This window comes from Colobus angolensis, unplaced genomic scaffold (assembly GCF_000951035.1).
Source record: "Colobus angolensis palliatus isolate OR3802 unplaced genomic scaffold, Cang.pa_1.0 Scaffold301, whole genome shotgun sequence".
Classification (NCBI taxonomy): Eukaryota; Metazoa; Chordata; class Mammalia; order Primates; family Cercopithecidae; genus Colobus; species Colobus angolensis.
The window spans coordinates 735142-762150 of NW_012116278.1; the positions used below are offsets into that span (position 1 = coordinate 735142).

At 40.8% G+C, this 27009-nt stretch overlaps 1 protein-coding gene across 1 annotated transcript in view; it reads left to right on the forward strand.

The window, feature by feature from the left end:
• ASTN2 (astrotactin 2) overlaps positions 1-27009 on the forward strand; it is a 982181-nt gene that overhangs the window by 253496 nt on the left and 701676 nt on the right. The window lies entirely within an intron of this gene.

Genomic DNA, 27009 nt, shown 5'->3' on the forward strand with positions numbered 1-27009 from the left:
AGAGAAGGGGTTAGAAAGGGTGAGACTCAAGAGGAGAGAGACGGGGGAGCCATACCAGAGGATTTGCAGGGTGGGAGAAACAAGCCCGTAGGTCCTGGGCTCTTCTTTGTGACCTGACCCTTCAGACTCCATACCTGTATTTTTGTTTTTTGTGTTTCTTTTTCCCTTCCACTGTTGCTGTAAATGAACACATGCTAGAATTACACAATGTTATGCAGATGTTTGGTATTATCAGCAGCATCATTATTAATTTTATTGATAAGTCTCAATGTCTGTGTACCAAGAAACCAGTTAACTAAGTGAAGACCTGTCTTATATAATTATGAATAAGCAGGTTCATTTGTTTTTTATTTCATTCCAGAGCTCCTTTTTACTCCATGATTATGTTTCACAGGTTTGGAAACCTGAGATAATCAATGGGTTGCTTCAGGTGCAGATGCTCCTATGATAATGGCTTTTTAACGTCTTTATTTTATTTTACTGGACACTTACTTTGCATTAGGCATTCTATTTAATAATAGATGCTTTATATTTAGTTACCCATTTCACCCTACAACCAGTTTTATAGGGAGGTGGTATTATTTCATTTTGATAGACGTGGACAGTAGAATTTAAGAAGCATGAAGTGACTTGCTCAGCAACTCACAGCTGAAATTATGGAGAAAAAGGATGACATTTTGCCACTGGAATTTTAAATATCTATAGTGTGCTGGGTGCTGGGCTGAGGGTTTGTGTGGAATGCAGAGTGAACACAGGTGGCCCTCACTCTCAGGACCTCAAAGTCTCATGACACAAGTAACTATCTATTATCATGAGTTAACTATTGGACATTCGTGCTGTAGAGTTCTGCATTCCATGGAGACAGTAGCAGGAAAAGAGGAGCTGTAGTTTAGAGATGTGAGAATCACTTCAGTCTAGGTCAGTCAGGCAGGGCTCCACTCGAGCACTTTGAAAGGAGCCCAGCCCTTGTACTCAGAATCTGAGCCTTGGCCCTTGCTGACCAGATGACCTCCGGGAAGATATTTCACCTTCGTGAGCTTCCATTTGCTCTTCCGTAAGGCGGATGTAACAGTACCTACTGTGCAGAGACTGAAGAAAAGTACTGGCTGTAATGAACTAAAATCATACAAGGCATGTTGTAAGTGTTCATCCAAAGACTCGCACGCTTTACATGAGTGTGAATGCAAATGGCAGGAGAGGGATGGAATAGGCAGGGCAGCATCAGGGAGGTGTGTTGTATTGCCACCATGTGAGCTGTAGGAGTTACGAAGCTCGGTGGTTGTCAGCGTGGGCTCTGAAGTCAGACTGTGTGTTCTAATACTTCATCTACTTCACACCAGCCAAAACGCCTTGGGGGAAGTATGGTAGGCTTCTAGAGCTGCAGGTTTTTCAACTGTAAAATGCCCATAAAAGAAGTTATTTATCTCATCAGGTTATTGAGAGAAGTGAAAGATGATCTACCATGCACTTAGTACAGTGGCCACATGGAGAGGGCATTCAGTCAACTTGTCTATCACCATTTGTCCTCCTGAACACCTGCTGAGAATCAGATGCCCAGTGAGGGACGGGTAGGCTCCCAGCAAAGTTCACAGCAGCAGGGGTCAGGCATGTGCCAGGAAAATTTCACCAAAGCCTGACATCCCAGGGAGAAGTCAGAGATCCCTATCTTTATGCCTTGAGGAACCTTCGCTGCTTCAGCTCAGGCCCGTGTTTCATAAGGATGCTTCATCTGCAACTTCAAATCTACCCGTGAATAACACACTTCAGAGCCTGCTGGCTGCCTGGAGGGGATTGGGGGGCAGGGGTTTAAGGAGACCAGGAGGCTGACGATCTGTTTTGATTTAATAGCTATTGATCTTTCCCCAAACTTCATGCAACATTAGGCTAGGATTCTGCTCTCTGTTTATTTATGCCAGAGTGGAAGCTTCCTCTAGGCTTCTGTTCACTTTTCTTTTTTATTTATTTATTTATTTATTTATTTATTTATTTATTTATTATATTTTAAGTTCTAGGGTACATGTGCATAACGTGCAGGTTTGTTACATATGTATACTTGTGCAATGTTGGTGTGCTGCACCCATCAACTCGTCAGCACCCATCAATTCATCATTTATATCAGGTATAACTCCCCAATGCAATCCCTCCCCCCTCCCCCCTCCCCATGATAAGCCCAGTGTGTGATGTTCCCCTTCCCGAGTCCAAGTGATCTCATTGTTCAGTTCCCACCTATGAGTGAGAACATGCGGTGTTTGGTTTTCTCTTCTTGTGATAGTTTGCTAAGAATGATGGTTTCCAGCTGCATCCATGTCCCTACAAAGGACGCAAACTCATCCTTTTTGATGGCTGCATAGTATTCCATGGTGTATATGTGCCACATTTTCTTAATCCAGTCTGTCACAGATGGACATTTGGGTTGATTCCAAGTCTTTGCTATTGTGAATAGTGCCGCAATAAACATACGTGTGCATGTGTCTTTGTAGTAGAATAATTTATAATCCTTTGGGTATATACCCAGTAGTGGGATGGCTGGGTCATATGGTACATCTAGTTCTAGATCCTTGAGGAATTGCCATACTGTTTTCCATAATGGTTGAACTAGTTTACAATCCCACCAACAGTGTAAAAGTGTTCCTATTTCTCCACATCCTCTCCAACACTTGTTGTTTCCTGATTTTTTAATGATGGCCATTCTAACTGGTGTGAGATGGTATCTCATTGTGGTTTTGATTTGCATTTCTCTGATGGCGAGTGATGATGAGCATTTTTTCATGTGTCTGTTGGCTGCATGAATGTCTTCTTTTGAGAAATGTCTGTTCATATCCTTTGCCCACTTTTTGATGGGGTTGTTTGTTTCTTTCTTGTATATTTGTTTGAGTTCTTTGTAGATTCTGGATATTAGCCCTTTGTCAGGTGAGTAAAGGACCTCTTCAAGGAGAACTACAAACCACTGCTCAGTGAAATCAAAGAGGACACTAACAAATGGAAGAACATACCATGCTCATGGATAGGAAGAATCAATATCGTGAAAATGGCCATACTGCCCAAGGTTATCTATAGATTCAATGCCATCCCCATCAAGCTACCAATGAGTTTCTTCACAGAATTGGAAAAAACTGCTTTAAAGTTCATATGGAACCAAAAAAGAGCCCGCATTGCCAAGACAATCCTAAGTCAAAAGGACAAAGCTGGAGGCGTCACGCTACCTGACTTCAAACTATACTACAAGGCTACAGTAACCAAAACAGCATGGTACTGGTACCAAAACAGAGCCATAGACCAATGGAACAGAACAGAGTCCTCAGAAATAATACCACACATCTACAGCCGTCTGATCTTTGATAAACCTGAGAGAAACAAGAAATGGGGAAAGGTTTCCCTATTTAATAAATGGTGCTGGGAAAATTGGCTAGCCATAAGTAGAAAGCTGAAACTGGATCCTTTCCTTACTCCTTATACAAAGATTAATTCAAGATGGATTAGAGACTTAAATGTTAGACCTAATACCATAAAAACCCTAGAAGAAAACCTAGGTAGTACCATTCAGGACATAGGCGTGGGCAAGGACTTCATGTCTAAAACACCAAAAGCAACGGCAGCAAAAGCCAAAATTGACAAATGGGATCTCATTAAACTAAAGAGCTTCTGCACAGCAAAAGAAACTACCATCAGAGTGAACAGGCAACCTACAGAATGGGAGAAAATTTTTGCAATCTGTTCACTTTTCATTTACACCCAATGACAGTCTCACCAGGTGATGCCCTGAAGTGTGAATCCATAAAAACAATCAGCTATACAGGGCCAAAGGGTTCTTCAGCCAGCTGGATGTCACAGAAAGAGTGCTGAACTTAGCGACAGATTTCTGCCTGCATTCTCATCCTGACTCTGTCTCAATGTTGTTCTCAATTTCTGGGACTCAGTTTCCCCAGATGAAAATCATGGTTTTGAGGGTTTCACATACCTCTAAAAGTGGATGCTTCTAAAACTGATTTTAAAACCCAGTGGATGTAATTTTTTAATTGAAAATATATGTTAAGACAGATATTTATGCATGAAACCAATTGTTGACCAATCAAAAAATCACTGAACTCAAAAAGATCAGTGCTTTGAAACTGATAGTGAAAATGATGATTAATCCATCTATTCATTTATTTAGCAGACATATAGTGAGTTCCTGCTATATGCCAGGCACTGTGCTGGTCGCTGGAAAGACAGTAGTAAGTTATATAAATATGGCCTTTGCCTATGCGGAAGTCATTTTCAACTGGTAGCAATCACACATCATTGCACATATAAAAAGTGTTACAGAATGGATGTCTACGATAAAATGGGAATATACAGCAAAAGTACTTAATCCATTGGGGGAAAAAAGACTTATTAATGGTCAATCCAAGTGTGAGTTAAAGGGAAAAATGCATTATTTAGGCTCATAAATTGTATATATCGATTGTTTCACGGTACAGAGAATGGCTCATGAGTTGGGAGATGTAGACTCAAATCAAATTCTGCTGCTTCCATGCTAAGTAATTTTTATCTGGATTGGTTGTGATGATTTGTTTAAAAGCCCTGGCTAGAGTGAAAAAAAGTTGTATAAATATAATTAAATAATAAGTATTACAAAAACAGTATGAGAAAGTTGTAACCCAGTATACTGTCCAGGAATGGCCCATGGGATGCAGTCACAAAGCATCTTTACTCTTATTTCCTATCACCCTTTATACTTGTTGAGTAGTATTGTGGCATTAGTTTCTCCTCTGCCCCTGAATAAAAACTTGGCAGTCCTGTGACTTTTCTGATCAGCGTTAGGTAATACAAAGTCCAGCATTTACTGAATGTAGAACATACAGTCTCAAATCAGAGATGTTCAGTGCCGTATATTAGCCAACCCTTCAGTCTCCACTCAAAAGTGGGCCCCCCTTCTGCTCCCCTAACTGGAATTGAAGCTGTCTTGGGAGCTGAGGAATGCAGGCGAAACCTGCTTGCTTTCTCTTTGTCACTTACCTACTCCCCTACTTTGTAGCTACTGTTTGTAACCCCTCTGGGGCTTTGGTGTGGATGGAGCCTGGCAGAGAAAGGTATGAGGAGCGGGAAAGGTTGACTGGCATTTTCATAACCTGACTTCAACTTCAGTGAACCTGGTAGACATTAAAGATCTTTGGGAGCATTTTCCTGGTCTCCTTAGAAACCAGCCCCCATTCCTACTCCTCTCTCTTCTGAGGTCTCTTCAATATGGTGGGATGCATGCATGTTCCCATCTGTTCATTCATTCATTCTATGAATCCAATAATTTATCTAGCTTCTCTCTAATGAGGTCTGTTCACCCCTCCAGGCATCCTTATTCCACAGAACTTAGGACAACTTTGATAACTAACCAACATATGTGTAGGTCTTATAATGTACTGAATACTTTACCTATATTTACTCATTTAATCCTCACAACACCCTTTGCACAACAGTACAATTATTATCTCGATTTTACAGATTTTACCGATGCAGAAACCAAGCCTAGGGAAGCTTAAAGAACTTGCCCAAGATCTCACAGCTGGAATGTGGAGGAGCCAGGATTTGAGTTCATGCAGTCTAGCTTAGAGTCCTTGCTTTTAGTAACTCTTCTGTATTTTAACTGCATGCTGGTTTTCTCTGCTTTGTTATCCTACCTGGGCCTTGGAGAATGCTCTGGGGGAATAAGGGAATACCTACACAGATACTTCTGCTTTGCTCTCACCAGAGCGGCTGGCCAGCCCATCTCATTCTATATATTCCCCTGGTGTAACCTGGACACTAGATCACTGGCCAGGGGTCACAAGTGAAGCTCTCTGAATAGTCCTGAGAGAACCCTTCTCCCTACACTTGCCAAAAGAGCAGGCACTCCCCTCCAGGAAGGAGGAGGTGAGGCTTACAATAATGCTGTTTCCCAAGAAATTCTCTATAAATCCTCTCTTCGAAAGTTACTTGTCATTCCTTTGATGGGATAGAAAAGTTTAATAGTTCACTGACTGGTTCTTATCTATCTGCTTTTCTCATGATCTATTGGGTGATCTACCTTCAACTCATTTTGATTTCTGATATGTGTCACTTTGAGGTCTGAGCTGAAATTTCCATTTTTCACCCAGCTACAAAGTTAAATTATGCACTGTCTTTGAGTCTCTGTTTCTTTATCTATAAAGTGGTGATATAAAGTGTCCTATATGTCATACGTAGCTGTTGTAGAAATCAACTAATATAGTAACTCTGGAGTTCCTTAGATAAATCTAAAGATTCTAAATAAAGAAAAAAAAAGTGAAAATTGTTTGGACAGTTGTAACTGTTACCTGCGCCCTTTTCTCTCTCTGTAGATGTTCTTGTTCTGTTTCCCATTGCCAGAATTTTGCTCTCTCATCTCCCCATATATGAATCTTACATAGTCTTTAAGAGTCTTTAGAGAAGCCTCCTCTTCAGCCTGCACAGTGGTTCACACCTGTAATCCCAGCACTTTGGGAGGCCGAGGTGGGTGGATCACTGGAGGTCAGGAATTCAAGACCAGCCTGGTCAACATGATAAAACCCCGTCTCTATTTAAAATACAGAAATTAGCTGTGCATGGTGACACACAACTGTAATTCCAGCTACTCAGGAGGCTGAGGCAGGAGAATTGCTTGAACCCGGGAGGCATAGGTTGTAGTGAGCCGAGATTGCACCACTGCACTCTAGCCTGGGTGACAGAGTGAGACCCTGTCTCATGAAAAAAGAAAAAAAAAAGTCTCTTCTTTCATAAAGCTGTTCCAATTCTCCTCAATGGAAGTGCTTTCTCTCACTTTTAACCCCCAGCCCTTTGTTGTATCTGTTTTGTGGTTTTAATTCTGTTTACTTTTAGAAGAGTTATTTCTCTGTTCCTTTCCCAAGAAAAACAACATGGTAAGAGAATGCTAATCAACACTACCACTACCACTATCCCTACCACCATCATCGTCATCATCCTGGTAGCTACATATTTTGTGTCAGACACTTTAACATGTTATCTCAGAGACTTGAGATATTCTGGCAGTCTATATTATTAAACCAATTATATAGATAAGATCCCTTGAGAACTGCAGTAGATAAAAGATCTGCCAAAATTGCACAGCTCAGAAAATGCTATCACTACTTTTGATTTCAAGTTCAGGGACCGTTTGTGTGTGTGTGTGTGTGTACTTTTTAATTCTATTTTTAGTACCAACATGAAACCACTCTCTCTACCCATTATGATCTTCATCATCTCACTGTGTCTCTCACAAAACCTTGTCCTTTCTTCAGAGTCAAGACGGTACCTAGTTAATGCAAGTTCAGTTCTTTGTGCCACATATACAGGATATTTATAAGCTAGAGTTTGCACACCTTGAATTTCACTTATTAAGAAATCTTATTGAGTGCCTACTACATTCTAGTCAATGTTTTAGGTACTGGCAATACAAAAGTTAATGAAATAGAAAGTCGTTTTATTCATTTAGCATACATTTGGAAAGTCGAGGGAAGAAAATAATAAAATACATATATAATGTGTTTAATGAAGAAAATTAAAGCAGAACAAGTTGACAGGACATGAGCATATAAAGATGCATTCTGTTTCTTAACATTTGTTATAGGCATCATAGTCATCCTCCAGTAGCCTTTTTAGGAAGGTTGGTTCTGTGTTGTTGTCATTTATATGAATGAGAAAAGTGACAACGAGGAACTACCTTGCTACAGGTCACGTAACGCTATACCACTTCTGTGTCACTGCAGATGCCTCCCCTTGACTGGACTCCTGCCCCCTAGGAACTTAGACCCTATGTGGTTTTCATAATGTTGTAGAAACTTGAAACATTTTATAGGTATGTTATTTAATAGCTTGGATTAACATTCAGCAAATATTCACTCCCCACTGGCCACTGTGGGCAGGGTACACTTTCCCATACTATTGATGTTGAGCTTGGCCATCTGGCTTACTTTGACCACTAAGATGTAAGTAGGTGGGACACAAACTAAGGCCTTAAATGCATTTTCATACAGGAGTATCCTTCTTGTGACTTTCTTATCTTTGTGGGAATATGTCCCACATAGTCCATTGGCTTAAAGAGGAGGTGAGATGTGAAGTAAACCTGAACTCAGCCTGCAGCTTGGAGCAAAACTGAGCCTAGCCTGACTAATCTGAGCTCCACTTGACCCACAAACACACTGATGAATACAATCTTGTTTGGAGTGGTTCTTAATGGCAATAACTAGCTAATTGCCATAACTAGCTAATAGTAGACTCAAGGATTAAATCTCAGCTTGCAAATTCTGTTTTTTTCAAGTTTTCCAACTTCCTTAACTGCTTAGACTCTTAGTTTCTTTATCTGTCAAATGGTAATAAAAAAACAAATCTCATGAAGTTGTCTTGATGGGGAAATCAGATCATCTATGTCAAGCGCCTGATATATAGTAGATGCACAAAATGTAGCTGTGCATGGTGGCACACCACTCATTAATGAGTTGATGCTCAATAAATATGTTTTCAATACCCAGAAAACTTCAGCACACTTCCTGGTTGCTTTCTAGAAATATCTAATCAGGTTCGGCTCCCCACACATGGGCTCTGGCCAGGTTTTCTGGACTGTTCTGGCCAATTTCTTGCTGACTTCGTCAACCTTCATCCGCCTTCCTTAGTAGACTCCAACACTTTTTCTTTTTCGCTTGAGAAATTACAATAAGCAGGCAGCACTAGTTGGATAGTGTATGCTGGCATTTGAGCTTCCAATGTGTTTATAATTATTCTGCATTATCTTAATTACAATGGTGCAAAGAAGGGGGGATTTAAAAAAAAAAACTGTTCAGAAAAATTCTCCATGAAAAATAACCCACAGTTAGCAGACGACAGGCCTGCGATAGTGGTCATAATTGGAAATGGCACTATTAATACAATACTTATTCATTCTATATAATAAAAAAGTGGAAGCACTTTTTGCAATTACCCAATTTCAAATGAAATTAACATTCCATGGCATTTCCCATAAATGGTTCGTTTGCACACATCAGTGGAGACAATTAGCTTGGAAGTGAATGAGGACTGTGATGGAGAGAGGATGAGGTAGGGAGGGTCAGGTACATCCAAGAAGACAAGGATGCAGAAAGGGATGGAAACTTTGCTGAACGTGGGCAAGCAGTGGTGATCAGAGTGAGTGCAATGTCTGTTGTCCCAAGCAGTGAGACTGCAAGGATTTGACTTACCTTGTAGGTCAAAGCCACAGAGAAATTCATGATAAGCGAATTTAACAGGACAGTGTAAATATTTGCATAAATTTTGTTTACCGAAGTTTCAAGTTCAGTCTTCCACAAGCCCCCCTGCACATTTCACCAGTATTCTTCCTGGCTATCTGCCTGAACTTTCTAGTCTTGACAAAATCCCAGAGTCTGGGACGTGGTCTCACCCAATGGCCTTCTGCCGTGCACTCACTGAGACAGATAGGGAAATGTGGAAATTTCTTCATGCCATGACATTTTATAATTTTCTGTGGTGAAAGTTTTGATTTAGTTCTGTAGATAAGTTGATCACGGTAAGGAGCATATCAATGACAAGTCCTCTGTCTGTAATTACAAAGGGGAACATCCAACGAACTTCTGGATATATTGGGGTATAGTTAACTCTCAAATCCTACTTCTATGGCATTCCTAATAGGAAAATCAGAATGCAATCTTGACTTCTTTCTGTCTCCTCCAATTCATATCTAAGTCCTTTCATTCTTTCTCGTTCTAACCCCTAAACATATCTTTTCTAAATGCATATCCTGTTTTCTGTTTCCTTTGATATTGCTATAGTCAAAATCTGTAACTTTGTATCTGGACTTGCACAGTTTATTTGAATAAATGCATAGTCACTAGCGGTGGAACTGGGTTAGTACCTTGACTACACGTATAATTACTATTGAGACTTTGAGCACAATTTTAATCATAGGCTTAATTTTTTTCTATTTTTCTATTTTGTATAAGTGTTTACCTTATACTGTTGTATTAAATTGGGAAATTCAGGTAAAATGCCTAGCACAGTTACTGGCACTGTGCTAAATGCCAATACTTGCCATGTGGCTTAATAAATTGCAGCTCTTTTCCTCATTATTATCATGATGCATTCTTTTCCCTAAGATCCTTGTTCCATACTTATAGTTACATTGATCTTTCTTAAGTGTATTTCTGACAGTGTCACTTTCCTGATCAAAACCTTCTCGTATATCCCTGTTCTACAGATTAAACTTCAAATGTGTAGCTTGGCATTTAAGCCCCGTCATTATGTGGTCATTCACTCCTTCTCATCTCATCTATAGCACCAACCCTATGGGAAAACTGAACTCTAGTCTTACTAAATAACTTATCAGTTTCTGAATTGAAAATGAGTTTGTACTTCTGCATCTTTATGTGTGCCACCTAAGAAAAACTTTCATTCTTTTTTGATACACCACACTCAAAGTGTGCTTCAGTCCCTGTTTTGCAGATGAAGGCTAAACTCACCCAGACAGATAGATCTGACTTGGCTTTCTGGATATGGAAGTCCATATTCTCCCCTTTTCATTTTTATTTCAGTGCCTGAGTCATATAAGTTAATTGAATAATTCATTTTGATGTCCACCCCAACTTGGTCCAGCTTTAATTTAAATTCATCTTGGCATATAATTCCTTGCATCAGGCTCTTTTGAGGACTGACTCCGAAATGCCACCTGGATGATTGGCTTCCAGCAGTCTTCCTGCTAACTTGGATCCATGTGTCTTTTTTCCTTCCAGTCTCTAATTGCTAGAGATGTGCATGTCTCCTTTCTGCTTCCCTCCTCTGTGTTCAAATACAGCTTAGGGGATAGATGTTCTGTCCATGAAAAGAGACAGGTGGGAGGCTGTGGGCTTCCCTCCTGTCTATGTCTTCCTTTCTTGGGCATCATTAACTTATTACAATCCAGTGGAAACTTGCCAATTTGCTGCACAGCTGATAACTTGCTATTGTATCTCAGCTTTCTTCTGCCGAGAGCTAGATAACGAATCAGATCAATTGTTTTTGAGCCCAGAGGCATGGACAAGAGGATGCAGGTCTGTATGTCTGTGTGTATGTGCTGGAGGAGTGAATAAAGGGAGTTGGGAGTGACAACTTCCCAACCTCATACATGTTGAGGCAAGGTGAATTTCTTCAGGTTTCTGCTAAGGCGAAGATGTTTCAAATTAAGATTTTTATCTTCCTCTACAATTACTAAACTACAGTTACTGAAAATCTGAATAAAATAAGAACCTCAAGTTTTAAATTCACAGGATAATGGACTTGAAGCATTGTCAGTGGTCTGGCCTGCCTTTTAGTTTATGTTTATCAAATGCTTTAATCTTTTCTGGGATTTTTGTTTTTTGTTTTCATTTTTGCAATGTGATGTCACTGCTGGCTTACACCTGGTTAATACCTCTTCATGGTCTTCTTTCCTTAGTTAGAAAGCTCTAGATGTAGATTCATAAAATAATAGTTGTTACCTTAGTCCATTGGTTCACAATCTGAATGGACATCTGTCAGTATCTGGAGACACTCTTCGTTGTCACAGCTTGGGGCGAGGGCTTCTAGAGTCTAACGGATAGAGGCCAGGAATACTGCTAAACACCTTACAATGCCTCAGACAGTTTCCACAGCAAAGAATTAGCCAGCTCCAAATGTCAGTAGTGCCAAAGTTGAGAAACCCTGCGTTAGTCAAGAACCTTAACCTCTCTCAGGATCAGTTTTCCCATCTGTTAAAGAGAGTTATACATAGTGTTTGTTTTGCGGCATCATAGAGAATGTCATGAAATTATAACTTCAAAACCCTTTAGCAGATGTCTGGCCCAGTGTAAGCACTCAAAAGATGCTAGTTCTTGTAATTATAACATACATAATGCATGCATCGTGGAGCCTGGGGTACAGCTATAGCAATACACATGTTAAACATTAATATTAGAAGTGGTGCTAGTACTACAGCCCTTCATGTAATTGAAGGCAGCTAATTTCTACTCCCTTGGAGTCTTGTAGTTCCTCATGATACCATTACAATCTTCCATGTCAGACTAGCTTCTCATATCTGGACCTACTCTGGTCTATTAATAATATGCTTAATGTAACACTCATCTCTCAACACACTCCTGTAGGTATGGTCTGAGCAATAAAGAGTAAAACTGTCCTCTTATTGGTTCTAGACTTTAGTGGTCACCTTACTGTTAACTCGTATTGATCTCTCTGGTGCCCAAATTATTGAATGAAAAGTTAGGAGGAAAATGTCCAGCTGAATATGTGTTTATAAAATCTACATTATTGGTGTGGACCGCAAAAAAGTCTGCTTTGAAACCTACCTCTAATTCAGGTCCAATGTCTGGAGCTTTAAATCCATAGGTGACAGATAAAGGATAAGGTAGAGGAGGAGGATACTCAGAGAAGAGAGATAGCACTTGATAGTCTGTAACCCTTATCAGAACAGTGCCTGCAGTGTGAGCTTCTTTCCAAGGTTATCAGAGTCTCCTGTGTTGCTGAGAGGGGCTTGGTTTTGAGGTTCTATCACAGCCTCTCTGTCTCTCTGTCTCTCTGTCTCTCTCTCTCTCTCTCTCTCTCTCTCTCTCTGTCTTTTTCTTTTTATCACATTTCTCTACCTCATTGTGCACATCTAGCAGTATAAGAGTATTCTTCAAGACCCATCCAACCGTACATGCCGGCTCCCTGTGCAAATGGCTCCCTAGGATGGATCTCTATTATTTCACCAAAAAACATCAGAGAAGGAATTTGTTCTGCTCTGCTGAAGACTTGATTTCCTGTCCTCTCTACTGCCTCAGCTCAGTTTTGTGGCTGCTCTCTGGGAAGGGGATAGAAAAGAAAGGAGTTATCTATAATATTTAGCTGAGTCAGTTTTAACCAGGGCCAAACAAGGAAAAGAAGACAATTCAGGATTATCTACCACGGGATAGAAACAATTTCTGAGATGCATATGGGATGCCATATCTATACAGCAGCCTCCATACATGCTTGGGACAGCCCAGCACTCCACAGTTTGATCCTTTCTCTGTTCCCTTCACACTCTTCTTTTATTCCTCTTCCTGTATTTCAGAGTGGTTAAGATCATGGAAGTCAGACAAGCTATGGGCTCTCTCCTTAATGTCACTCACTTGCTAGGCTTGTGGTGACTGGCATATGAGGTAATGGTGCCTGGTATGGAGAAAACACTAAACACACAATGAGTGAATGATATTACAGTTTTCTTATTTAAATCCTTATTATATGTATCTTTATCCCCATTTAGTAAACAAAGGACAACTGAGGCTCAGAACATCAATGTCATTGTACTCAAGGGTAAGCAGATGCTAACAGGCAGACCCAGGATTTGGACCTTGCTGTATATAATAATAAAATAATTTTGCACATGTTTTAACCATTTGTTTTGTCTCATCCTTTTGTATGTATACTGTTTAATTAAGGATGTGTTAAGCAGAATTTGCAACTAGGGTTTACTAGTAAAAATGAAGTGATGATATTGCAAACTTTTATAATCACCTAGCTTACCAAATGCTTTAAGATACATGTCACAGGAGTTTTAATTTCCTGAGGCCGAGAGAGGCTTGGTGAAGTGTCCAAAGTCACACAGCAACTAACATGGAACTCGAGTGCTATTCTTCTTATTCCAGATCTACTGAGTTTCCAATTCAGGATTCTCTGCTACAACCGCAGTGTTATTCTCTAGCTTCCTGCTTGGGTTTTTGTTGATGGTGACGGCATGTAATCATGAATAATGAAGCAAACCTGCTCTTATTGTCATGTAGACATGGGAAATGGAAATTATAAGCCATTAAGTGGAAAATCCCAAGCCTCATAGTAACGCCAACTCAGCCTCAATCCATTATTGTCTATATATTTAGCCAGTCTATTTTTAAGAGTTTAATATTGAGAAATAGGACATATTTATAATGTGGCTGCATTAATTTTACTCTAACATCCCTGCCATTTGCTATAGTTGACTTACATATGTTTAACTTTATAACCACCCTATTGCACTGGGAATATTTGCCTTAGTTTAAAGGAAGATGGGTGGAAAATCTGCCACTTGAAGTAGTGAGAATTTATACACATTCCACTTTCTGCTCTCCCCTCATCCCCATTCCCAGCCATATTATGGGTAAGTAATATACTCATGTCACAATGCATATTTTTGTACCCTTCACTGAGTGCCTGGTCGTACATGAAATTATTCATTCATTTGGCAAGCATAGCTCAACTCTAAAGACTGTGAATGGATGCGTTAACAGTCTCTAATGCCACTGATGAGGGATACCTCTAGTTTCAGGGGATTGTCAATTCTTGGATCATCCTCACAATTATCACTAACGTGGTCTAAAGGAAAGGTGGCTATGAGGAGGACCATTTCTTTCACCCTCTTCCATATGGAAGTCAATTTATTAAATCATGTTTATTGTTCCCACTGCAAAATAAGCCCTAAAGTAGTATTTGAGGATATTTGTGCAATTCTGCTATTCAAAGATTGTGTATGACCCTTGAATAATTAATTAACCTCTGTGTGCCTCACTCACCCATTTATAAGATGGAAATAATGATATATATCTTGAAAGGTTGTGTTTCGGTCAGTCACTGCCACAACAATGCTACATAACAAACAACTATAGACTCTTAGTGTCATGAAATAATAAATATTGACTCGTTCTGAGGCTAGAAAGGAGGATAGAATGGAGTGTTGTTCTCATTTCACAGGCGTTGCTCATCATTTGAAGATTTGCTAGGGTCAAGGACCCAGACTGTAGGAGTTAAGGTGACCGCTCCATGCTGCAGAGCTATGTGTCTACCCTGAGTCATTCTTCCTTCTTCATCCAGCAGACTAGCCGTGACAAGCCCTCCTCTTGGTGGTGTCAGATGCAAGTGTGGGAGTACAAATATGTGATGCTTCTTGAAGCCCAGGCTCATAACTAGCACATCCTGAGTTCCCTACACATACCATTCACCAAGGCAAGTCACATAGCCAAGCCCAAGTCAAGGGGCAATGAAGTGTACTGTATCTACACTGAGGCAGCAGCAAGGTTGTGGAGTTGAAAGTGGGGGTAAAAAAATGAGGCAGATACTTCCATGTACCATGGACATTATGAGGATTACATAAAATGATGGCTGTATTTACCTTAAACTAATAACTGTCATGCAGTAAACACTCCATAAACAGTAAATGTTATTACTGTTACTGTGATTATCTGAATACTGAGATAGAGTTGGAAAATAGGAATGGTACATTTAGATGAATCCTGGTAACAAATGAACCTGAGAACTTCAAGTTCTTAGGGAAGAAGTGAAACTGGGAGGAAGTAGAATTTCAAGAAAGGAAGGAATTAAAAGTAGGAGAGTGGGGTTCTCCCCTTTCTTCCAACCAGCTGCTGGAAAAGCAACTTTTTCTGGCACATAACAGTTTAATATGAATCTGTCAGCAACAGTTTTATATTTTCCCAAGTGTTTGACACAATATGCCTAAATTCAGGACCGAGTGACCTTTTGGAGGTCAAAGCACAAGCTTGATAAGCATGAAAGAGCAAGACATGAGAACAGACAGAAGACCATGAGCAGAAACTGTGTCTTTGGAATTAATGTTGCAGCCACATCCAGATTCCAAATTATGGCAAGATCCAAGGTGTAACCATGAATGTGATTGGATGAAGTAGAATGGAGATGAGAACCCTGGGTGTTACAGGATCTAGGAAGGATAGTAAAATTTGAACATGAAAGGACAATGGTGAGTCAAAGGCGATCAGTTACCGCAAAGGGAAATGGAGAACTTAGTATTTATTGAGCTTTGACTCTGTGCAAGACCCTCTGCAGTCTTATCTAGGTTAAGCCAGATAACAATACTGATAATAATGCTATAATTCATTGATAGCTTAATCCAGTTTGGGTAGTGTGTTAAGCACTTTGCTTATATTATTACATTGAATTTTAGCAATACCAAAAGAAGAAACCCCAAAATTCTTGTGGAAGATTTATGCTCAACATTTTTCAGAGAAGGAACTGAGGCTTAAAGAATTTAAGGAACTTATCCAAAGTCACGTAATGAGTTTCAGATATAATGAAGGCTCAAGCCCAAGTCTGTCCAGATCCCTACACTGTGCTCTTGCTGCACCCAGGGTATCTGGGATAACAGTAACAGATGTCAGAAAGGAGAGTGGGGCTGGACAGTAGGGCTATGAAAAGAGGGGGAATTTTTAAATGAGGGTCTTGGAAGCGAAGTAAGATAGGGTAGAAAACAGCAGGCTCTCTTTCCTAGCTTGAAGATGGATTCTCTTGGTAACAAAATTGTCTCTCACTTTAAGCTCCAGGAGAACCAAAGTGTGTGGAATTTTCTGTATGAACCTTGCCCCTTTCTCTTGCTCATAATACGCTTTCTGTCATCTTCTTTCCCGGGTTCCACATCCTTTATTTAAGGCTCTGATCAGTTGGTACTTTCTCTGGAAATGTTTTATAGCCTTTCCACTTGCAAAAGGAGTTAGAAGACAGGTTTTCAGTATTCTCGTGATGCTTTGCTCTCTACCCAAGCATTTAGCACACTCTGTTTTCATTATCTTTACCTCCCTCTTCCACTAAACAGTGTCCTGTTTTACAAAGGGACAGTGTTCATTTTATCACTGTGTCCTCAGTGCCTGCCCCTGGATACAGCACCCACTAATGGTATTGAATGAAGAACTCCATTGTAAGGTATAGGTGGCTCTAGTTCCACGGGGTTCGGAGCCACATGATGCGGCCTCCCTGTAAGTCATGTACAGGCTAGATTTGGGAGGGAGCAATTTGGCTAGTGACTTTGATTCCCATTAGATTCCGCTGTCCATGCTGAGCAGATGATCTGGATTTGCTATGACTAATGGTTTAAGATTTTTATTACTTATTTTATTTTTTGTGTGTGAATAGCAGGACATGGTGGCATGTCTCTAGTCTCAGATACTCAAGAGGCTGAGGTGGGAGGACCCCTTGAGCCAAGGGGTTTGAGTCTAGCCTAAGCAACATAGGGAGACTCCATCTCTTTTTAAAAATGTTTTTTGGCACAGTAAAAATATACTCAATCTCTGACTAGGTGTGGTCGCTCACACCCGCAGTCCCAGTGTTTTGGGAGGCTGAGTCAGGGATTACTTGAGGCCAGGTGTTCAAGACCAACCTGGGCAACATAGGCCCCATCTCCACAAATAATTTTAAAAACAAAATTATCCAGGCATGGTGATGTGCACCTGTAGTCCCACCTACTCAGGAGTCTGGGGCAAGAAGATCGCTTGAGACCAGATGTTCAAGGCTGCAGTGAGCTGTATGATCGTATCACTGTACTCCAGTCTGGATGACAGAATGAGGCCTTGTCTCTTAAAAATGTATTTACAGTGTATCAGACATTGTGATATGCATTTAGCATCTCAGTTAATCCTAAACCAGCTTATTAGATTTGGAATTGCAAGCCTCATTTTAACAGTTAGGGAAGCTGAGACTCTGAGTGTTAAGTTATTTGCCCAAGTCTCACAGCTGGTAAGAGACTGTGGCTGATTTCAAAGCCTTCCCTTCCTGCACATTGAGATCAAGGTGGTAATGAAGCGATCCAGAAGCCTTAGACCCAAGCTATCTACTTACTTCACCCTTTTTTCCTTGAAAAGGATTTGTGGGCCTATAGTATCAACTCCAACATCCAACCTTTGGGATGTCTATTACCTCTCTGGTCTCTGTAACATGGAAGTTCAGTTTGTAAGGATAAGATTAGTTGAGGGAGGTGAAAGTGTTTTGCAAACCGAAGAATGCAGTTCTTGTATTTATTGCATTCATCTTCATGAAAGCACATTCATTTACATTTAGAAACATGGGATGATGGAACTGGGGAGAATCTTAGAGACCAGCTGTGCTCTGGCTAGGGACTGTGAAGCCAGCTCCAGAGAACCTGGAAGGTATTGTGTTTTTAACAGAGCAGAGAAAAATATCACTACATTTAATTCCATCATTCAAAGTCAATGCAGTTCTCCTAGCAGGAATCATGACCACCCTACAAGTCTGCAGTATTACCTGACAGGCCCAAGATATTGTATATAAGAAAAGGCTATTCCCAAGTTTTCCAATTTATATTTGCTCCTTTTTGTTCATTTGTCTTGTCTGTAGGCACGTGCTTGAAGATAAGCTATGCCAGGCACCAAAGGTTTAAGAAAATGTGCAGGAGGAAAAACTAAAACGAGAGAAAATTCAATCCATCAATTTTTACCCCTGAGAGTTGGAAAGAGGAAGCCATTTTTAAAAATGTGTGCTTGGGTTTTAAATTTATTCTAGTCATGAAGCATTCTCATCTGCCTAAGGAACACTAGTTGTTTTCTTTCTTATTATTTTTCAGGAAGAGGTGACTCCTATATAAGATGGAATAGTATATTCAGTGAATGGACTCTCACAATTTCCAAATTGGATGTTTTTTTTTTTTGCATTTACGTTGGGTCTTCCCAGCTGAGGTGTACCTTAGGACTAAGATGTCTTCTCTTATCACCTTGTCCCAAGTCCTGGCATTTGACTCTGCCAAGTCCAAAGCCTGAGGACACAAATTGAGGTTGCATTGGTCAGAGTTCTTTAGAGAAGCCGAAACAAGACACACACACACACACACACACAACACCCTATTAGTTATATATATTCTCTATCCTTCTATTTCCTTTCATCTGTCTATCTAACCAGAGATTTATTTTAATAAACTGATTCAGGCCAAGTGTGGTGGCTCATGCCTGTAATCCCAGCACTTTGGGAGGCCGAGGCAGGTGGATCACGAAGTCAAGAGTTCGAGACCAGCCTGGCCAACATGGTGAAACCCCATCTCTACTAAAAATACAAAAATTTAGCCGGGTGTGGTGGTGCATGCCTGTGGTCCCAGCTACTCAGGAGGCTGAGGCAGGAGAATCACTTGAACCTGGGAGGCAGAGGTTGCAGTGAGCCGAGATCGTGCCATTGTACTCCAGCTTGGGCAATAGAGTGAGACTCCGTCTCAAAAAAAAAAAAAAAAAAAAAAAGACAGAAAGAAAAAAGAAAAGAAAGGAAAGAAACTGGTTCATGTGATTGTGGAGACTGGCAAGTTCCAAATCTGTAAGGTAGGCCAGCAAGCTAAAGACCCAGGGAAGAGTTGATATTGCGGCTCAAGTCCAAATGTAGTGTATTCCTGTAACTCAGAGAGGTTAGTTTTTGTTCCATCAGGGCTTTCATTTGAGTGGATGAGGCTCTTGCACCGTATGGAGAATGTTCTGTTTTACTCCAATTTTATTGATTTGAATGTTTATGTCATCTAGAAAAGTATAGATAAAAATGTCTTCACAGATATGCCTAGAATAATGTTTGGCCAAATACCTGGGTATCATGGTTTAGCAAATTGGCACACAAAATTAATTATCATAAGATCTGAGGTTAAAATTATCCTAAAATTTGGGAAAGCAGGAAGGAGTAGTGGAATAGGAGATTTGAGTGCTAGACCTTGGTCTGCTGCTAACTTTGTCATGAGTTTATCTCTTGATGCCTCTATTTTCACATTTGAACGAAAGGGGGAATGTATAATTTCTAAGAGAGTTTGCAAAGTGGCTATTTTATAATGCCAAAAATTTCAAAATGAATGAGAAAGAATGAGTTAAATGAAAAGTCATGAAGCTGACAGGTGAGAGAAAGATGAATAATGATTACTCTTTCTTGAGCATTTACTATGTTCTAGAAGCTCTGTTAGACATTTTTTGTACATAATTACATTTAATTGTCCCAAGAACCCTGCAGACATTTACAGAGGAGGATACCAAGGATTGCAAAAGTGAAGGAAGTAACTCAAGGCCATGCACATGCAGAGTTGATACTGGAACTCGAGTGAGCTTTCTCACTTGCACTAGGCAATATGGTCAATATCCAGCTGCTTCTTGGTTCTCTTAGTACAGTTCTGCAGTGAGACATGGGTCAGCACTGGAACCTCCATGGTGGACAGTCTTGAGCAAGGGTCCACTGGCATAGCAGGCTAATCTCCAATCAAGTCAAGCCACTCACTAGTTTCAGCCAGCGCCAGATTTCCTAGGGCTCTGTGCCTAGGTGATCTGAAGAGGAGCTAGGCTATCAGAGCCCTATCCAGGCCCAGAAACATCACATCCAAACTCCATAATTAAGATACCCATCCCCACCCCCCAAGCCAACCAGAGAGGGAGTACTTACAGTATGCAGCAATGGATTAAGGCCAGAGCATTGGAGTCACCATAACCTGAGTCCAAATCCCAGTTCTATCGTCTTTAACCAACATGACCTCGAAAAACCATGTAACATCTCTGAGTCTTGCTATCCTCATCTCCAAACAGAAGTTATTGATACTTACCTTTCCAGGTTGTTAGGAGGAGCAAGTGAGAAAGCATAAGGAAATACGAGGCTCCCTACCTAGCAAAAAATTGGTGCTCAAGAAATGTGAATTTTCTTATATCACAGACTGATATCTGAAAAAATTAAAGATGGCGAGCAAAGTGATACTGGAACTTCAACTCAAACCCACATGCATTTCATTGGTGGAACATCCTGGGTGGTTGTGTGGGGAAGAGAACCATGGATAACAGTTGTAGGTGTGTGTGTGTGTGTTTGTTTTGAGTCAGAGTTTCACTCTCTCGCCTAGACTGGAGTGCAATGGTGTGATCTCAGCTCACTGCAACCTCCACCTCCCAGGTTCAAGTGATTCTCTGCCTCAGCTTCCTGAATAGCTGGGATTACAGGCATGCATCACCACACCCGGCTAATTTTTGCATTTTAAATAGAGATGGGGTTTCATCATGTTGGCCAGGCTGGTCTTGAGGATGACAGTTTAAATGCACAGTTTTTGAGTATCAGTGTAGACACAATGTGTAGTGCTTCTTCTCCAGGGTAGAAGCTGAGGCTTGCCTGGTATCTGGAAACCCACACAACACTTATGCCTTTGCAAAATGACTCAGGGTCCACCCTCTTTTATGCCTTATTTTTAAAAATAATATCAATGAACAAATAATTGTACATACTTATGGGATGCAGTGTAATATTTTGATACATGCTCATAATGTGCAGTGATCAAATTAGGGTAATTAGCATATCTATCACCTCAAAGCTTGGTCATTTCTTTGTGTCAGGAACATTCAAAATCCTCTCTTCTAGCTATTTGAAAAAATACAATAAATTATTGGTTACTACAGTCACCCTACAGTGCTATAGAACACTAGAACTTAGTCCTTCTATCTTTTCAATTTTTTTTTTCTCATAGAGCAGGTGGTATTACATTATATGAGTAAATTCTTCAGTGGTGATCTGTGGGATTTCGGTGCACCCATCGCCTGAGCAGTATACACTGAACCCAGTTTGTAGTCTTTTATCCCTCACCGTGAACTTTTATGCCTTCTTCTTTCTCTTGTTTTCCTTTCCCTGTCTCCTCTCCTGTCCTTTTTAGCCTTTCCCTTCTGTGTTCTGCCTCTCTGCTCCTTCCTACTCATCTTTGACCCCCTCTTTCTTGTCTTCTCTTCTTTATTATTGAGCACAGTTCTCTCTTTCATTCTTGTTTTTTTCTCCTCTTCCCTCCTGTCTTTTCCTTTCCTCTCCTGTCTCTCTAGCTTGGCTTGGGTACCAGGGCTCTCTTCCTCAGGCCCCAGTGGTTTGTTACCATTAAGCTTGACAATCTCTCATATGTCAATTAGAAAGAGGTGGCGTTCCCCTCCCCTCCCTCCCTTTCCTGGGCCTGCCGCGATGCTCAGATCAAGCACCATCTGTTGCATTCATCCAGGCGATGGGTGAGCATTTTGCCGCTCTGGGGAGTCAGAGCTCAGAGGGTACCAGGGGGTAATGTGGCTTGTTTGGACAACTTGATATATTGATATTGATAGAGCTGCTGAATGGGGTCGGGAGGGATCATGGATAGGGGGAGTTGTATGCAGGATGAAATCGGCCGTGGAGAGGTTTGCAAAGCACTTCCGCCTCTAAGCCTGCCTGGGCTCTTGGCACTGTCACTGAGGCAAGAGCAGCCAAACAGATGGATGGGATTTGCTACAGTGGAGATTAGAAACCCTTGCAGCTCAGGGGAGCACCCCTTCCTTCTCTGTGTGCCTTCTTTTCCCAGCCAGTCAAATCTGTATCAGCTTAGAAGAAAGAAAACAGAAATTACAAGATGGAAAGAGGCTGACCTTTAGGAAATGCTGAATGTCACAGCCATGAAAAAAAAAAGAGGGAAGCTGAATGATATATCAGTCAAGGTCCCAGCTGGACAAAGAACACATCTTCAAATGGGATTTTTTAAAAAAAGAATTCAATGAAGTGTCTATTTATAGAGGTGTAGGCAAAGTAAAAAGAATCAACATAGGAATTTCAAGGTACCAGGACCAGAAGTGTCGGGAAGCCACTACTGATTTCTAGAACTGAAGAGGCTGGGAGAAGACATGGTTTTACTGGACCCTGTGAGAACTGGGACTGCGGAAAAGGGACACTGGGCAGAAAGCTGTAATTGTTGAGAATCTCAGTCTCTATCAGAAACATGGTACTAAAACAGGAAAGGAGAAAGGAAAGAAATACCTTCAAATTCCTCTCATATCTTTCTGGGGCATCCCACGGGCCAAATCCAACTAGTAGCCATCTAACAGGGAGTCGGTGACACAGCCCAGAGGGTGAGGGTGGATCTGGGAGTGTGAATGGAGAACAGCCAGCAGAAGCCAGGAATGAGCACAGGTTCTGCTGCCTCTGCTCTGCCGGCACAGAAGCTCATGTTCTCAGCCACTACCCACAGTCACTGTCTGCCTTTTCTAAGGAATGCAGGTATTGAGTCTCCATAGAGTCCAGCTCTCTCCTGGGCGTGTGTGATCCACATAACTCACTGTCTATTCAGCATCTCCACTTAGACATCTGAAAGACATTCTGAGGTTTTCATATAGAAAAACTCCCTATCAGGTACTATGCTTATTACCTGGGTGATAAAATAATCTGCACACCAACCTCCCCTGACACAAAGTTTACCTTGTAACAAACCTGTACATGCCTGTAATCCCAACACTTTGAGAGGCTGAGGCGGGCCAATCACTTGTGGTCAGGAGTTCGAGACCAGCCTGGCCAACATGGTGAAACCCCATTTCTACTAAAAATCCTATATATAGTATAGGCATGGTGGTGCACGCCTACAATCCCAGCTAGTCGGGAGGCTGAGGCATGAGAATTTCTTGAACCCAGGAAGCAGCAGAGGTTACAGTGAGCTGAGATCACACCACTGCACTCCAGCCTGGGTGACAGAGTGAGACTCCATCTCAAAAAAAAAAGAAAAAACAAAACAAACAAACAAACAAAAAACTCGTGTTCACTCCTCTCAAATGTCATCTCTTACAATGTTCCTTCTCTTACTGAGGAACCATCATCCATATCTGTGTAAGCCAGGAGACCAGGAGTCATCCTTAATCCCTCCTTTTCCCTTATCAATCAGTCTCCACCTTCTGAGCATGTTTTACCTGTAACTTTCAAATTTGCCTACTCCTCTGTCTCTAGTACTTGGCTACTTGTGTCTACTCTCTCTACTACTCTATCTACCCTCTGTCTCTACCCCAGCAACCCTATTGCCAGGCTGCCACCATCGCACACTACAATTTCTTTATGACTACATTGTCTTCCTGGTTGGTCTTCTCACTTTCATTCCTGTCCTTCTCCAGTAAATTTTTTCTCTCTTCTACCAGAGCAATCAGCAATCTTCCCGCTAAATGCAAATCTGATCACATCACTCTCCAGTCTAACCTTCAGCATCCTGTTCTTAACAAAGCCTCAAGAGTTAGGGCTAGGATTAGGGCTTTCTATTTTTATTTTTTTTTCTCCAGTATTTTCTCACATTGCCTGCTTTCAGTGATTCAGCCCCAGTCGCAGATTACAGCCCCTCCCATATTCTTTCTCCCCAAGAGGTCTTTGTGTAGACTGTTTCCTCTGCCTCTTTTGCTGTCCTCACTTCACTCCTCCTAATCCCTGCTACTTCCTCTCCATCCGATTAACTATACTCTAAGACCTTAGTCACACTGCTCACTTCATTGGAGCAAATTTCCATGGTTTTCCTAGACTACTAGCTCATAGTCTTCTAACATAGCCTTTCATGTCATCCTTCATCTCTCCTTTAGAGAACATATCACTTGTAAATTTTACATTCAGATGTCAATTATTAATTAATATTGGTCTTCTTATCTATATGGCAAGCATGAGGAAATTGTGTGGTTTTATTCACTATTTTACCTCGTTATGGATTGAATGTTTGTGTCCACCTCCCCACCAAATTCTTGTATTGAAACCCTAACCACCCGTCTGACTGTGCTTTAGTCTCCTCAAGCTACCATAGCAAAATACAGGCTGAGTATCCCTTATCCAAAATGCTTGAGACCAGAAGTGTTTTTGATTTTTATTTTATTTTTAATTTTGGAATATTTGCATTTTACATACCAGTGGACATCCCTAATCAAAAACCCAAAATATTCCCTTGGAGACGGTATGGGGAAGGTGGGGATGGTTAATGAGTAAAAAAAAAAATAGAAAAAATGAATAAGGCCTATCTGATAGCAAAACAGAGTGATTATAGTCAATAATAACTTCACTGGGTATTTAGATAACTTGAAGAGTATAATTGGTTTGTTTGTAATTCAAATACTAAATACTTGAAGGGATGGATACCCTATTCTCCATGCTGTGCTTATTTCACCCTGCATGCCGGTATCAAAATGTCTCTTTTACTCCATAAACATATACATCGTCTATGTACCTACAAAAACTAAAAAGAAAATTTTTTTAATGCTTCCAAAATCATGTCCGTGGAGCAGGGTATCCAGTCTTTTGGTTTTCCTGGACCACATTCAAAGAAGAATGGGCCACACATAAAATACACTAACATTAACAATAGCTGATGAACTAAAAACCAAACACCAAAAACAAATGAACAAAAAACAAAAAATTCAAATCTCATAATGTTTTATGGAAGTTTATGAATTTGCGTTAGGGCTGCATTCAAAGCTGCTCTGGGCTGCATGTGACCCCTGGGCTGCGGGTTGGACAAGCTTGCCTCAGAGAATGACATTCAAGCATCATGTCCATGCTCAAAAGGTTTCAGATTTTGGAGCATTTCAGATTTCAGATTTTCGGATTAGGGATGCTTAACCTGTAGACTGGATGCCTTAAACAAGAGAAATTTATTTTCTCATACTTCTGGAGGCTGAAAAGTCAAGATCAAGGTGCCAGTGTGTTTGAGTTCTGGCGAGGGTCCTCTTCCTGGCCTGCAGATGCCACCCATTACTGTGTCCTCTCACAGCCTTCCCTCAGTGTGTGGCCATAGAAAGAGAGTGGGGTCTTTCTTTCTTACCCTTTTTATAAGGTCACCTATCCTATCAGATTGGGATCCCATTCTTATGACTTCATCTAACCTTAATTACCTACTAAAACCCTCACTTCCAAATACAGTCACACTGGGAGTTAGAGCTCCAGCATATAAATTGGAGAAGGAGGGAGCACAATTTGATCTGTGGCTGTGTCTGGAGATAGAATCTTTGGGAGGTAATTAAGATTAAATGAGGTCATAAGAAGGGGTCCTGATCTGATTGAACTTTGGCCTTATCAAAAGAGGAAAGGAGAGTTTATTCTCTCTTCTCTCTCTCTTTCCCTGCTCCCCCACAGAGTGAGGACACAGGGAGGAGAAGGTGGCCATCTGTAAGCCAGAAATAGAAATCTCACCAAAACCACCCTGATGTTGAACTTTTAGCTTTCAGAACTGTGAAAACAATAAATGTCTGTTGTTTAAGACAATCAGGCTATGATATTTTTGTTATGGCAGCCCAAACTAAGCTATGTCTTTGGTTTGCAGCATTGGTATGTAAAGTTTTTTTCTGTAAATTCTGTTGAATGAATGAATCAATGAATAAATGCAGGAGTGAAAGAATGAATATTGACAGATCCTATGTGGGTCATTCCCTTTGAGGATTCCAAACTGTGGCTTATTCTGGACTTTTGACCAAAGTGTAGCCCACCTGTTACAATTTTGGGCAAAGCACTTTTCTCTGTGGGTTTAAGGAATCAAAACTGGGCATGTCATTGATTCTCGGAATTGTACTGTAGGCTATAGCTGAAGGATTCTTCATCCCAGGCTTGGAGAAGGGAACCCATGTCTGGAATCTTCTCGGTTCATCTTCAAGTACACCTAATTGAGATATCTGTGGAGAGAGAGAGCAAAGGAGGCAGATGAGGAAACTGTAATGCTACCACATGATTCATTTTTACTGTCAATTGCCTTTCTGCCTTAGTAATCATACATTTTCCCTGTCACCCTCAAGATGGGACTTCTCACAAAACCCAACACCAGAGCAAGCCCTCTAGGTCTGACTTACTCTGCAGACACATCTGTCTAAGCTGATAAGCTTCCCTGAGAAAACAGGAGCTCCTTAGAAATGAATACTGGGAGGTTCAGGAGCCTTCTTTGTCTAGTCTGATGAAGCCCCTTCAAAGAAACAGAAATCGTTGGCACATCCCATCTCTTGGCATCAGACAGCAGGTAGCTCAAACTGAAGAAGAAATTTCTGAACCTCTGGAGACATAGATGGAGGGAGGGCTGAGTTTGAAGATTTCAAAGTCAGGGCTGTCTTTGGGAATTTCTCAGAACAAAGGCACTGAGGCTATTCAGCAAATTTTCTTTTCTTCTTTTTGGTTTTCTCTCCTTGTTTTTTATGTTGCCTCTTTCCTTCCTTCTCAAGCTTTTCTGTTATTTTTTTCCTTTTATCTTCCAACTTTTTCTCTCTGCTCTTCTGACCTTACTTTCTCCATGTACTGAACTTTCTACCAGTTTCAATTTTGAAACTTTTTTTTGGAAATGTGGCTGCTAACAGTTCATTGGAAGGTATTGGTGCAAATGGAATATTGGACAAGGGGTTAGAAGGCTTGACTCTGCTACTTTCTATCTTGGAGCAAGTCATATATTGTGTTTTGGGGCTTCAACGTCCCTTCAATAAAATGGGTTTATGTTGCTAAGTGATCGACATATCCACAGTACTGTTGTTGTGT